The sequence below is a fragment of the Parasteatoda tepidariorum genome, chromosome 2 (genome assembly GCF_982258835.1).
Source record: "Parasteatoda tepidariorum strain Cologne lab strain chromosome 2, Ptep-v5.0, whole genome shotgun sequence".
NCBI classification, from domain to species: Eukaryota; Metazoa; Arthropoda; class Arachnida; order Araneae; family Theridiidae; genus Parasteatoda; species Parasteatoda tepidariorum.
In genome coordinates this window covers 37501072-37514336 of record NC_141756.1, presented here as the reverse complement: position 1 = coordinate 37514336, position 13265 = coordinate 37501072, and positions in this window count along the sequence as shown.

Sequence of the window (13265 nt, the reverse complement as noted above, 5' to 3'; positions counted from 1 at the left end):
GACCAATTAGGGTTCATTAAAAGAGGGAAGGAGGAAAACAGAAAACTATAAAAAAAACAAGATGGCTAAGCAGCCAAAGAATAAAACATGGGGGGAAAGTTAAATAAAAAATATTGGCTGGCGCTAAAACTAAAAAAAGCAAAAACTGGTGGTAAAAGGCTAAAATTAATTGTAAAAAAATCGTTAAATTAAATAATATAAAAGGAAAACAAATTAAAAGGGGAATTAGATTAAATTAAAGAGGAATAAAAATAAAAGAATACACTGTTAAAAATGATGTCGCAGATTACTGTGACACCTCTCTTTGTGAGAGTTTTAGCGGTAATAAATGTCAGGTAGCGGTAATAAATGTCAGCGGTAATAAATGTCATAGGACGCCCGTATAGCCCCGTTATAAGTATTTTTAAAAAAATTATATTAAAAAAAAAAGAATCAGACTGAAAATAATTATTAAAATAAAGAGTGCGTAGAAAGGTGATGCAGATCATTTTTCAGATAGTGATTTTGAAGAGCTACACTCGCAAAAATGAAACTCTCACTTTTGACGATTCATCAATCCTTGAGCATTATCTCGTTAATTTTAGGAATACATATCATATATACATATATATTGTATAAAATATTTGATATATATTGTATAAAATGACCTACGTCATATATTATGTTCCCTACCAGTAAAAAATACAAGCAGGGCAGTAAATAGGTTTCAAAAAAGATGTCAACTTAATTTCATATTTGTAGCAGCATTGGATTTGCTAAAAAACGTGACGGAGGAACGGAACAAATGGTACCAAATAGGAAACGCATTGTTTGAAAAGGTTAAAACCTATATGGTTAATACAGTTGAAAATACTGACATTAGGTGGGGGGGGGAGTTTGTTTTTCAAACAGAAAAGGGAGATCATTTCTGAGGCAGAGAAGTGAGATCAAAAAGTAAAAAAATAAGTAAAAGGTGAAAAAGTAAAAAAAAAAAAAAAAACTTTGAAGCTTTTGATTTAATAATCGAAATTTCACGTAATAAAACTCAATTTTAGTCATTTGCGTAGACGGTGTTTTATGTTACAAAATCAATTACAAAATTGTACTCTTACCTTTATCTAAGCATACCTTTCTTTTTATCTGATTAAATATACCTTTTATTGGGAGCGTTTAGATTCTTAATTTTCTAAATATGGTGTGCAAATAAAATTTGGTAAATATAGTCTTAATAGTTTTGTCATGAACGTTTAAGCCGTTTAACTATCAATATTGCATTTTAGTAGGTAGAAGTCCAATAACCCTAAATTGAAAGTTACACATGCGTTCAGCTCTTAAATTTGTGTTCTATAACTGTATTTATCAGCTTCTGTCTGCAATAAAAATGGAACATTGTTAAAGAAAGTAATGTTGTATGCGATTTTTTCCAGTTTTAATTTTAGTAAACTAAAAAATAGAATGTTTTAAATGTGCTTTCTAAAGAACAATTCGAAAAATTGAAATTTTATATTTTTCTATTTAAAACTACATATTAAAGTTGAAAAAATGTCTATACCTTACAAGTCAAAAGTTTTCAACTGTAATGACATAAAATAATAAAAAAAGGAAAGTTATTTTTACAGGGAAATTTGCTTTGAAACAACGAATTTCAGAATTGTATGTAAATATTTTTCGATTCCAATCACGTGATGCAACGAAATTCGCAAACAGTGAAATTTAACATTAGAGGGACTCCTTTCTTGGCTACATAAATTATTCGAACAATATTTTACAGATTGTGACTAACATATTTTAAGGATCAAGAATCTAAGTTCATTGAAAAAAGTATCTTAATTCAGAGAAAGTTCTTTTTTGCCTTATTTTGTAACCTAATAATCGATTACACAAATTAATTAACTTATTTAGGGAGAGATTCTCGAACCATTACGCAAAAATGTGATCATTAGTTATTCATTAGTATTAGATCAAACGTTATTCAGGTTGTTCATTTTGATTCTAGATGTAGTTTTATGTAGTTTTTAACGCATGTATAAAATCATAAGTTTTCACCTTTAAAATTGATGTGAATAATGTAATTAGTGTCTAAAAATTTATACAAATGGAAAAAAAATGGAATATGCGAATATACATTCAGATAAGAATTGCATATAAATTAAAAGACAGTTTTAAAATTTCAAAGAAAACATGCACAAGAATCTAAAGAAACATAAATTCGGGTATGTCATGCGATTAAACTCATTTTATTTAAAAGGAAGTTTATTTAATTTGAACATTAAAATTTACTTCATTGAACATTTAAATTTACTTCATTGAACATTTAAATTTACTTTGTTTCATTTAAATTTACTTCATTTGACACTTAAAATTACTTTGTTTCATTTAAATTTAAAATTAAATAATTGTTAATTTTTTTTGGAATTTAAGAACTAAAATCAGAAATTATTTAACTTTTTTTTGTTTAAATATTTTACATTGAACTCATTAAAACTGAAATTGAAATGTTCGTAATGGAACGACAGCTTACTGATCTAAAATTATATTTCCTTTTATAACCATCATTTGGCAACCGAACTAAATTTGGGTTTACGACTGTTAATATTAAACTTTGTAGCCTTGCAATTTTGAACCCAATCCAGAAGACAAGCGAATTCTTGGATCAAGTGATGAGAGGAAGTTGTCTTCGTGAACTAACCCGCATTTGCGTTACATGGAGAGGCAGACCACGAGGACCTGTAACGGTTAGCCTGGCGGTAAAGTGGACTCTAACATATGATCCGTCTACCACTGAGGATATTTCACGTCAGCACTGCCACTGATGCAAGCCGGATGCGGAATTTCTATCGACCAGCCGTCGCTGGGATTCGAACCCGGTTAACCTCAATGGAAGGTGAATGCACTATCCACTGAGCCATTGCGGTTCGTTCTACAATTATTAACTGGAATTACCACTTTGCGTCAATTCTTCGTTTTTCTTTTTAATTTAAATTTAGCTGGGTTTTAATTCTAGAAAATAAAATAAAAAATCTCCGGAAATCCATTTTATTAAAAGTAACTTATAAAAAAGTAACTATTGAGCATCATGTTTCCGCAAACACTATATAATACTTTTAGAATCACAGAAAGAAATACAGTGTCAAACTGTTGAAATTTTTGTTTCACAGTCTTTAAAATTTTAAACCGTTAATTTCTAGTTCGCATTTTTATTTTCAATGCAATGGAATGTGAGTTATGAAAAATGTTTTCTCTACAAATACTTTAGAAATTTTTTTTTAAGAAAAGAAACAAAGTGTTTAAAGATTTCTAGAAATTGTAAGAATACTAGTAAGAATTTATTTACAGAAGTTTCATTTCAAGAAATAAAAAAAATCCCTTGTAATGCTCAAAATTAAAACTGTTAGTTATTAGTTAAAATTTTTATTCCCAATGCTTACGAAGAAAACGAAAGAGTAACTTATTTTTAACAAACGCACCAGAGCTTTTTTTATTTTTAAAAAAAAACTAAGAAAAAATCAGAAATTTAGTTTTATTTAGTATATTTAAACTTTAATTTCAAAGTTTAATTTTAAGAAATAAAATTTAACAGAGAAATGCACAAAAACAAAAATGTAATTATTTGATTTTTAATGCAAATTTTATATTCTCGATGCTAAAGGGGACAATTAATGAGCAACACATTTTTTTGCCAACGCCATGAAATATTTTTTAAAAGCAAGAAACCTATCTTTTTAAAGAGTGAGACATCTTGTGAAACATATTTATACTTTAATTTCAAAGTTTTATTTTTAAAAATTAAAACTTTTCCGCAAAATGCAAAAAAACTCAAATCACTACTGGCTAAAAATATTTGAACTTTAATTTCAAAAACTTATTTCAAAAATGAAAAAATATAAATGTGCAATGGAAAAATTCTTAGTTATTAAATTAAATTCTTGAAAATATTATAACCGATATTTATTATTTTCTTAATGAAAAAGAAGAAAACTAGTGAGCAACTTATTTTTTACAAATAATACAGTTTTTCTTTAACACAGAAACTCAGATTCAAAAGATTGTCACAAGTTGAGAAAAATTGTAAACAATATACAAACTTTAAATTCAAAGTTACATTTTAAAAAATACTGTTTCACTGTAATCTGCACAAAATCAAAACCGCAACTATTATTATTCTTAGAGCAAATTTTTAATTCCCGATGGTAATAAGCAATACATTTTTTTACAAACGTCATAAAATATTCTTTAGAATCTAGAAACCTCGTTTTGGAAGAATATTTAAGCATTAATTTTAAAGTTTAATTTAAGAAAATTTTTTTTTACAAATAACTATTTTTTACATTACATTTTCAGTTAAATTATGTACTTTGCCATGTAAAAATGCATTTTTTAAAATGATGTAAGAAACTTTATACCTCTCAATAATCTTTTTTTGCTCGTTATTAAATAAAATAATAAAAAATAATAAATACATGTTTAATAAAATTTATTTTCCGCATGGAATTTATCTTGGCTGAACAGATGCTATAATTGTGTGCAAAATTTTTTCAATTTGCTTAAAACTCTCTCGAGATATGGTGAAATAAACAAAAAGTGAAATCACATTAAGAGGTTCAAACTCCTCACCAAACTATTGGGACCATATTTCCCAGATTGCAGCTACCCCTGATATTTTGAGGATCAGAAAACCAAATCCATAAAAATTATGGTATGTTTATTCAGAAAAATTGCGTTTTTGTGTCTTATTCCGTAATTTAAAATATCGTCTGCACTGTTTAATTAGAATATTTGATGTCACCCCCTCGAACCTTTAAGATTGAGTCCTAGAACGTGAAGATCAAATCATCAGATCAAATATTATACTGATAGTTCCGTTTTGCGCACTGTACGCATTAAAAAAGGTTTCTCCTAATCAAAAAACGCAATATTTGTAATGAAGTATAATAGAATGGTATAAAGTATAATATAAAGTATAATATAATAAAGCAACACAGTGACATCAGAAAACTTTATGTGCAACTTTCGCTAATATTTAAAAAAAAATATGTACATTTGTGATGTTTTCAAGCAATGAGCAAAACTTAACGCCTTTTTTAGTAAAATTTGACATGAAAATTTGTAAGTTTTGAAAATAAACAGTTTCATATAGAATTAATAAATAATAAACATAAAAAAAATGGAAAAAAGGCCTTGCATAGTTACTTTTTACAAAAATTTTCTATTGATCAAATATTTCTCTTATAAAACACTGTAATAAAAACGTTGTCATTTTTTTATATTTAAATTTATATAAGCTATTGATAATCCGAACCATCGAATGATGAAATTCGATATCGTTTGTCATTTTAATACGACATCTGTGTTTTCCATCACAATTTCCATATTCTTATATTCTTTCTGGGGGAGAAAAAAAAAGTCTACCAAATTCATTTCCGAAGAAGTGAAGTCAGAATAGTTGGACGTAAATAAGACATCTGTAGAGTCAATAGTTGATTTGACGCCCGAGAAAATCAGATTCTGAAAGCAATTCAAATGAAAAATTGAAAAGCGTCCATTTCTCCAACTAGTGCATTTTCGATTGGATTCCAAGCATTGTTTTGAAGGTTGTTTGAGAGGAAATGTACCGATTCCGAATCTTTTCCGGAATGTTCTAATTTCCCTTTTCTCCATTTTCTTGTTCGACATAAGTACTCGCAGGATATTGAATACGGTACTCTACACCTTAAGAATATTTCGAAATGCTTTTCGAAGGGTAAAACTTCTTTCAATTGAATTCTAAGCGCCCTTGAAATGCCTTCGTATGCACTGAGAATTTACAATTAGTTCCGCCTTTGTTTAGTTTAAGGCCAATTCTAATTAAAACTTTATTTCGTAGTTTGAAGTAAAAAAAAAGTAGTGCCTAATTTTGTTTTATGACTTTATAAAACTACTTAAAGTACCAACATAGCCATATTAAAATATTTATTTCAAATTGCTCGATTTGGAAAAAATGAAGACAATAGATGATAGGACTTGTTAAACAGCACAAAATATTATGTGAATCTCCGCCGTGGTTTAAGTCCATACGGAAGATCAGCTCTTCGCAAGATGGCGGCGACGGTGTTTTGCTACAAGTTTACGAGGTAATGTTCAGAAGTCAACAAAATGAATTAAAAATTACAAATTCAGCAATTCGATGATCAGCAATAATTATAATATTTCTTTCAGAATTTTTAAATATTTTTGATGGTGTGGTGTTACTTTTAATGATACTTATTCAAATAATTATTGTTTCAAGTTAAGTGGATGTACGTCAAAAAAACTAAAAATCAACTATAATTGAAGTAAGTAGAATTACAACCAGCTCAATGTGATATTCCTTAACATAGAAAATAGAATTCTGGTCGCATCAAGATTCTCATCAATCAATTCTGGTCATCATATATTGACATTGGATAGCACTCATTTTGAGTTCTTCTTTTCTAAACTTACAAAGTGAATTAATTGAATATTCATGCAATTAAGACATATTTTTAATAAACCTAAGTAGTCTGGATTAGGCAAAAAAAGAAAAGAATTATGAGAGTAATACCAAATAATTTTCAGAATTTCAAAAATTTAAGGATTCACTAAAAATAATTTTTTTTTTTATAAATATTTTACAATATTTATAACGATCCTGCTAAAGACCTTGATATTTTTAATATATATTTTGCTGTTTTATTAAAAATAATATTAAGTGTTTTATTGTTGAAATGATTATTATTTTTTTTCTCATTGTATTTTATCACTTTCATTTTCCTTTTGACTTTTATTGATCTTAGAATATTATATTTGAATATTTTATTTATTGCTATTGTGAATCGAAGCATTAAAATTCATAATTGCGCTTATTGGAAAATTCTATTAAATGTTAATTCCAGGTGGCACAGAAATGCACATAAAAAAATTGTAATGTATTTAATTTAAAGGAAATGTTTACAAATGAAAGATTTGATAAAATCTTTACAATTTTGCATGGTTTCAGGATTTCATTTTGAAATAAAATTAGAATGCATACAAAACAAGTAAAACACGTAAGTAACTAATGAACCAGTGAAGTTAGCTCTAATTGCGAAGCAATTCGAAAGGATTTGCGAAAGCTGTTTCGGAAGTTAGCGAGTTCAATTTATTTTTAGCTACATTTTTCGTAAAAGAATCAATGATGTCTAATGAATTCCATTTGGTTTTTTATCCATTCATAAATGAAGGTACAAAATATACACTTAGAGAAAATTTCTTTCTTTTATTTCCACAGAAAAAAATAATTAAAAATTATCGCTATCGCTGACTTCTTTACCAGAAATTATCTGTTTATGTTGTTGCTGTCGTAGGCCGTTAAGGCAAGTGGTGCGAATTCTCTTGCTTCCTAGTGGCTCCATCTATAGGCAAGAATTCGACTTCTGCCTCACCCGTGTATAGGGCGGACCCATTCATTCATCCACAGATCGTAATTTTGACCTGAACCAGAGACCGATCAGTCTCCAATTCAGTACCCCCATAGGTTTAATTATTTATGGGATCATGGAGGACTTCATAACCCAACAGATTTAACGTGCACCAGTTTCCATTTACTTCACGGGGAGTCTTCGACTGACTGGATTCGAACTGCGAACAGTGCCCTGCCGACCAGGCTATCCTGGCCCTTTTTATATGTTTATAAACTTTTGTTATTGTTTATAAGCAAATCCTCAAATTTACTAATCAACCTATTCCCAATTAAAATGCTGCGTCATTGGAATAAAATAGTATAAAAAAGTTTAAATTAATTTTTTTAATGAAATATTTATAATTAATTTATAAAATATAATGACTTAATATGGAACAAAATACTTTTTAATTTAATTATGTTAAACTACAAAGAGCCAATCAGGGTATCATAAGTAAAATACTCTTCAGTTTTTTCTTGCGAAAAAAAGTAGTTTCCCGTATCTTTTACATCTTTAAAATATGACTTTTCTAACCAAATTAACAAGAATGAAATTAAACCTACGAGACAAATTCTAACGTTTCTCTCCAGACTTTTTTTTTTTTTTAAATAAAAGACGCTAGAGAAAATACGACTCATTCTCTAATCTGGATTTAAATAAAAGAAATGGTTTTCTTTTATTTCAAAAATAGCAAATTGCCTTTCATGCTTTTACGAATCTGTGGCACTTTAATACGCTTGAAAACTTTTTACGGAAGTTCAGAGCAGTAAAAAAATTCAAAGCCATACTGAAATGCTTTCAGATTCGAACAATTGACGTGAAAAAAAAAGAAAGAATAAAGATCGATTTCATAGTGGGTTGACGTTTCAATAAATCTTTGACTTCTGAATAATTTTTTTCATTGAGCTATTGCTTACTCGTATGAATTTCATATCAGCTTTTTTTTTCTCTTAGAATAAAATTTGCGTGATCGAATAATTCTGAATCACAGAATATAGTGTATGGATCAAAAAGTTTTCTTAAGAAGTTTATAAGATCTACAAGATTAAATTACAAGCTTATTTTAATGATCTTTCAAAAATTTGTTTCACATTTTTCTATTCAGCAGAATTTTTTCTTCAGGCACTATTCCTTATAATGTTTAAATCGCAATTACTTCATATGCTTCGCATTGCGGTGAAATAAAAAATAGCACTCAAGGATTAGTTTTGAAAGTTTTTAGTTGTTCAATTTGCAGTGAAGAAAATACTTCTCGGGTCGCTCTACATCCAAAATAAATGCAGTTGATATCTGTCGTGCAGAAATAACTATTTTTTTAATAATTTTTACATCAAATATTTTTCGAGGCTCCAGTTTGTTCACTTGCTTCTTCCCCAATATTTTTTTCCATTTTTATTCTTTCATATTTTTCCGTTTTTTTTTCTTCAAATGATGACTACATCCCTTTGTTTTGAAAGAAGTAGAAAAATTTATTTATATTTATAAAATTTTGTCTGCTAAGACTCTCTCTTATTTTCTAAAATTGAGGGTAAAAAAAAAGGTTGGCACTCTCAGAAATAGAACTCTTTCTTTTGACGATTCAGTAATTCTTGGGCTAATTTTTCCTGAATTTTTTACTTTGTATAATTATGTGAAAGGATGCTGCTTATCAACTAAATGCAAAGTTTTGTTTTTTTTCAAATTTATGCTTATTTTTTCTTTAGTTTATATTCATTTTAATACAGGTTAAAAGCCCATTAGGCTAAAATTATGTTTTTACCCTATTAAAATATACAAAAACCAAAAAAGTAAATGTATAAAACTGTATTATTTATACATAATAGGCTAAAAGTAATCAAAACTGTTGTGAAGACACAATAGTAATTGTTGTGCCGTAGAACAATGAAGTTTGTAATCATGTATTAGGGAGATTTAATGAAATATTTTTTCTTCGTGGAATTTTTAACCACTATTGGATTATAACATAGTTCAAATTAATATGTATATAAATTGAAGGGAATATGTAAAAATCAAAGTTTTAGCAGCATGTATTTGCTGTACATTTTTTGAGCTGTAAAACATAAAATAAAAGAGAGAAAAATAAAATTTTGAAGCCTTAAAAAGTAAATTTAGGTAAAAAATTTTTAAAGAAAAATTAACATCATTCAAAAAAAGTTTGACTAAAATATTGTATTATCCAATAGGCGTGTGAATTGAGCTCGGATTATGAACAGATGTTAAATGAGTTCCAAAAGCAGATCTAAGAATTGGCAAACGCAGCGAACGGAGATTGGAGTCTCATAGTCAGTAATTGTTTGGATTCTTTTAAAGAAAAAATTATTGTTAAATATTATTTCAAAACATCCAAATCACATTTTATTTTTTTCCATCTTTACTTTTTCTTCTTAGTTCTGGCCATCCCAGTAATAATCCTCTAAAATTATTTACTTTTTGAGTAAAAAAAAGAAATTCAGAAAATAAGCTGTATTTTATCAGCCTTATTATTTCATAAATCTCTTAAGTATATCCTTTTCATGGGTAGACATTTTTTAAAATCTTAAATGCAAACACTGTTTTTTAAACTCTTTTTGTTTTGAAGAATATAACTTCAGCTAACCGGTTCTTAATATTTTCGTATTAAAGTAAATCTTTAAACGTAAAAAATAACTAAAAGTCTAATAACTTTGGCCAAAATATTGTATTATAACTTTTTGGTAGAATTTATTGATTCTGAGAAATAGGAAATTAATGAACACTGCTAACGGTGATCATTAAATATTTGTAAAAGTTGGAATTTATGATGCAGCTTGTATAATCAAATGAACGGAAAATCATACATGACCGCATGTTCATTATTTTTCGGAAAAATTGAATCGATGAAATTGCTTTTCGTAACCAACTGTAATTAATGATTAAAAAACATATGCATTGCTGATGTTGGTCGATTGAACGTCAAGGTTTAATGATCAGACAATATACCGAGAAGAGATGAATTGTTTTTGTTCAGTATCAAATCGATTTTTTTCCATGAATATGAATCTTTTACTAGATACGTTTTAAATACTTTGTGTTTTTTAAAATAAAATTTTCAGACTTTGATCTACAATCTACAAAATATGTAGCAGTTTTATTAAAATTTAAATGTAAGAAATTTAATTTAAAAAAAAATAATAAATCAAATTCTTAGAAAATGCTTGATTCAACAATTCACTATTAAATACAAATTTTTCAAAACAATTTGCCACAGCCGAAGTAATTGTAGATATTTCGTAGCAGAAATAATTGCAGAAACAGCATCGCAACAGAAATATTTGCAAATATAATAGCTAAATTAGAAATGTCGTTAAGCAAAATCGTGTCTGTTCTTTTAATATGGATATTTAACGTAAAAATTGCTATTTTAAGGGTAATGCTATTATTTCATAAACACAGATCCAACACGGAGAAAAAAAATTTTATTAAAATTACTATACTGCATAATTCTGGTTAAAAAAAAACAACGCTTCTGGTAAATAAAACATAAGTATACGTTATTTAAACCATTTATTTTGTAATATTTCCGTTTGTAGGGTAACGGTTTACTGGAAATTCCGGTTTTCTAAATTACAGTTCTTATAATCACATAATTAGTAAAACGTATAAAACTGAAAAGTAAATTTAACCGAATAAATGGTTTTTATGCCATGCCCTCATATATTATGACCACATTACCAAATTTTACCAAACATTACAAAAGCTATATTTTAATGTTAATTATACCAAAATCATTACCCAAGTGCTTTGGAATAAATTTTCTAACTTTTTGGTTTTCCCATAGAGCCAGAAACACAGTAAATTTAACCATATTCAGGTAGTATTGACCATACTTTTTTTCTCAGTGTGCATCTGCAGAGTAAAAATACGGGGGATTCGTAATTCAAGATCTAAATGCCTTTCTTTTTACTGTCTTTTTCTGGTATCTCTGTGGCTGACCTTTGTTCGCAATTTCGCCTAAATTTTGTTTTTACCTAGATTTTAAAAATAATATTCTTTACAATAATTTCGTAAGGTAGCAGTCCGTACTTCCCACTAGAGGGCTGTCATTTGTATAGGGATGTTGACACTATTCAAATTTTGTAAAATTCTCAGAACTGAATTGCTTATTATTAGTATCATATGTATTTGGAGAATTTGTGGATACAGTCGATTATAATATTAAAATGACATATATTGTAAAAAAATCAGTATCAAATCACGAGTGGTACCTTTTAAATCATTATATTTATGTTTACCGGAACATGTAACATAAACGGGAGCAAATAATCTGATATTGAGTAATTTTTATAGTAACAATTATTGAGCTGAGTCCCTCAAATTAAATAGTTATTACTATTAAAATTACGGTAAAATTACGTTCTACAGAAAAAAGGATTTTGTAGTGAAGTGGATATTGCGTATTATGCCCCCAAAATGCAGATACTTCATACTGTAATTTAATTTGGAATTTTTTTGCAGGGGAAAACCTTCAAAGATTTGAGAATTTCGCAGTGTTCAAAATTTAAAAAGAGGTACATTTTATTCTCTATTTTCCTTCGAAACTTTGAAGAAAGAATCAATTCATTGTTGAGTCATATTATCAATATCTTAAATTATAAATTTTCGGTAAATTGATTAATAAATTTGAGAAAAACCTTTAAATAGCTATTAAATTGCATTATGTTAAGTAGCTGTTTTATGCAATTAAGATTAAGAAAAACTAATTTCTATGATAATTTGGTGAAATTTAACATCGTGTTAATGTTTCGACAAATTTAACCATCATTACGTTGCAACAAACTGCAACAACTCTTACTATGTATTGTTTAGGAATTGTTAACTTAAACTTTGATTTTGCATCAGAATTATTATTTTTTTTATGTGAAATAGTGTGTTCAAAAAGATTTTTTTTAAAAAACTATTTTTTCATTTTTCATATTATTTTAATTAGTTTGGTTACTACGACGAAGGAAAAATTTGCTATTTTATTAAAAAATTATTTGCTATACTAATTATTTGCTATATTTTATTAAAAAATTCCTTAAACCAGAAATAACTAAAAGAATAACCAGAAATAACCAATTTTCAAATAATCCCCCATAAACACAAAAAAAATAAAAATAAATAAATAAATAAAATGCAATAAACGGTCATTTACATGAATATTTTCAATGGCATAAACAATTTATTTTACTTAAAATTGTTTTAAGCATATTTTATAAAGGGGAGGATCAAATTGTTTAATCATAACTTCGACAATCGTTATTGTTCCGATAAATTTGAATTACATAAATTTATTTTGAAAGATTCATGTTTTAATAAATTATGAAAGAAAGAATATTTAATAAACAATTTTTTTCTTCACATATTAAAGTACTTTTAAATGCTTTTAATAAAGCTTCTTATAATTTCTACAGGATTTTTTTTGGATATTCATTGGATATTTTTACAATTGTTATTCAATATAAATAATATTTCTATCGAAATCTTTTCATGTTTTGAAAGTAATTGAAAAAGCAGGATAAAAGATAGATTTAGAATAATTTTTGAGATATTATGGCTATAATTATCATATGATTAAAGTAACATGTCTTTGGAGAAAAACTTATGTTTATTCAAATTAATGTAGAAATTTTCAACACTTCATTTGCTTCATAATTTATAAAGGTGGTAAAAGTCGAGATGTTCATAATGCTCAAAATTTAGGACCCATTTTCAAGACTTACTTTGCGTAAATAAAGAAAGCAAAACAAATCTGAAAAAGAAAACGCTAAGTTGCAATCGAAAAACTTAAAAATGAAACAGAGTTAAAAATAAAGCAAGGAAAATTGGCAAATCAAGGCAGGACACGTTGCC